The following is a 255-nucleotide window of genomic DNA, read 5'->3' on the forward strand; positions in this document are numbered from 1 at the left end:
TATATATATATATATATATATATATATATATATATATCATTTAATGAAAATTAGTATCATTTATGGAACAAATATGGAACATTCAATATGGACTACAAACTTACATTGTATGTCTTAAACTTCGGGGAATGTATATCATTGATTACTCCAGGTATATATTAGGTGTGACTTTTTTTTTAATCAGGGAAAACGCTAATATTTTCTTCAGTTTATTTTAAACAAAGTATTATATCCTATTCATTATTTTAAAGGGGC

This window comes from Phalaenopsis equestris, unplaced genomic scaffold (genome assembly GCF_001263595.1).
Source record: "Phalaenopsis equestris unplaced genomic scaffold, ASM126359v1 Scaffold001116, whole genome shotgun sequence".
In the NCBI taxonomy this organism is placed as follows: domain Eukaryota; kingdom Viridiplantae; phylum Streptophyta; class Magnoliopsida; order Asparagales; family Orchidaceae; genus Phalaenopsis; species Phalaenopsis equestris.